We start from the raw sequence: 2,500 nt of genomic DNA on the forward strand, positions 1-2,500 counted from the left end.
ATTCTGAGCTCTGTCTTCCTTTGGAATATGTGCAAGAACAGTATGATTGTTACTCACCCATTTTGTGAGGTGGAATCCTCCTGTTTGACAGAGAGATGTTAGATCTTTCACCAACTCTACTGCTTCATGCTCTGTTGGAAGGGACTTCAAGCAATCATCTACATAGAAGTTGTTCTCAACCGTGTTTATCACCTCAGTTCGAAAACATTCTTTGTTGTCTTTGGCTGTTTGCCTCAGAGCAAAGTTTGCACAGCTGGGGGATGAGACTGCCCCAAATAGATGTACCATCATTCGATGTTCCACAGCAGGCATGCTGACATCACCACTTGGCCACCAGAGGAATCGCAAGAAGTCAACATCTGATCTTGACACTCTGACCTGATGGAACATTGCTTTGATATCTGTCATAACTGCTACAGATTCTTGGCGAAATCTGGTCAAAACATCAAAAAGTGTACTGGTCAAATCAGGACCCTGAAGAAGTTCTGAGTTGAGGGATTTACCTTGAAAAGTAACAGCACAGTCAAAGACCACCCTTATGGTCTGTTTTTGAGGATGGTATACACCATGATGTGGGATGTACCACAATTTACCATCTGATCTTTTCAGCTCTTGTTGCGGCACCACTTCAGCATAGCCCTTTTTTATGACTTCTGTTAGAAATTCAGTATATTCGGTTTTGAATTTTTCATTCCTCTTGAACTTTCTTTTCAAACTTTGAAGTCGCTGTTCTGCCACTTGGTAATTGTTAGGCAACACTGTGTCGTCCTTCCTAAAAGGTAGATTAAGAGTGTAATGTCCATTTTTTAATTTTATTGACTGTTCTGCAATCTTGATGAATCTTTTGTCTTCTATAGACATTTCAGCCTTCTCTTCACTTGAACGCTCATTAAAATCATGGTTGTATTGTTGCATCAACATTTCTTCCAAGTTCAAGATAGAAATTCTGTTAACAACACCACCATCACAACTGTTCCTGTTTGCTGTGTTTTTGCCTTGTAAAGGACCATTAATAACCCATCCTAGTAGGGTCTTAACTGCATATGGCCCATCCCCTTGGCTATTAAGGATTTCCCAAGGTTCAATGGCTTTGGGAGCATTGCTTCCAATCAACAACTCCACCTTGGCTGGAATCCTAGGAAACTGTACCTGACTCAGGTATGGCCATTTAGATAGTTCTTCCTTTGTGGGAATGTTACAGGTGTCAACAGGCATGATCTTTTGGGTGTATACTTCTGGCAGGTGGATGAAGTTACTTTCTTCCAGTGAAGACACTTCCAACCCACTGACAATGTACGAGGGCGAAGACTTATCCTGGCTCATTGTTCGAAGAAGAATATTGGTCTTTCTTCCAGTAATGTTGAGTTTCCTCATAAGATCCTCTGTGCAGAAGCTTGCCGAGCTACCAGGATCAAGAAAGGCATATGTGTGCAGAATCTTACTTCCTTTTGAGCTTTTAACCTGTACTGGTACAATCGACAACAAACACTGTGTAAAACTGCATGTTTCTGACTCCAGCATGCTTACCATCTTGAAGGGAGACCTGTGTGCTACTCACAGGTGTTTTCTTCAGTTGTTTTGATGATTCCAATGATTTAATGTGTAACACACTTGGATGCTGTTTGTTGCAAATGGAGCAGTTCAGATGCTGTGTGCAGTCTTTACTTATATGTCCTCCTTTGGTTAAACACCCAAAACAGATTCCATTCTGTCTTATAAAGTTTATCTTTTCTCTGTGCGGCTGCTTTTCAAACTGCAAGCATGACATCAAATCATGTCCATTGTTACAGTAGAGACATGAAATTAGCTGTGAATCCTTAGATGTGGTCTGTGGTGAGTTCACATGCACATTGGTAGCAAAACTGCCTTTGGATTTGGGCTTCACTAGCACTTTGGGCTTTCCTTTACTTGGGCTTGAGTCTTGGATATCACCAAATATTGGGTCTGAGACAATGTTAGCTTGTTTTTCAATGAAGCTGACGAGATCTACCATCTTTACCTTGTTCCTCTGTTCTTGCAACTCAAATGCCTTTGTGCGCCACCTCTCTCTGAGCTTATATGGAAGCTTGAAAGCAATACACCTCATATTGGAGACTGTGTCCAGTTCTTCCATGAACTTCAAGTCTTCCATACTATTGCAGCAGCTTCTAAGACACAATGCGAAAGCCTGTAAAGCCTTTGGATCTTCTGGCTTGATTGAAGGCCAAGAAAGAGCTTTCTCAATATAAGCACATGAAATCCTATATGCATTACCAAAGTGTTCTTTTAATAGCTGCTTTGCCTTTTGGTAACCTTGGTTCGGTGACATGTGTTGGCAACTTCTTACCAGCTCCTGTGGTAGTCCCCTTGTGTACTGAATGAGAAAATGCAGCCTGTCTGCATTATCATCTGTTTTAGTTTCAATGATGTGCTCAAAAGAATGAAGGAATGACCTGTACTGCAGAATATCTCCACTAAACATTGGAATTTCCCCTCTTGGTAAGGTGGAAAGAAGTTGTTG

This window comes from Rhinichthys klamathensis, unplaced genomic scaffold (assembly GCF_029890125.1).
Source record: "Rhinichthys klamathensis goyatoka isolate OS25496 unplaced genomic scaffold, OSU_Roscu_1.1 h1tg000264l_1, whole genome shotgun sequence".
Taxonomy (NCBI): Eukaryota; Metazoa; Chordata; class Actinopteri; order Cypriniformes; family Leuciscidae; genus Rhinichthys; species Rhinichthys klamathensis.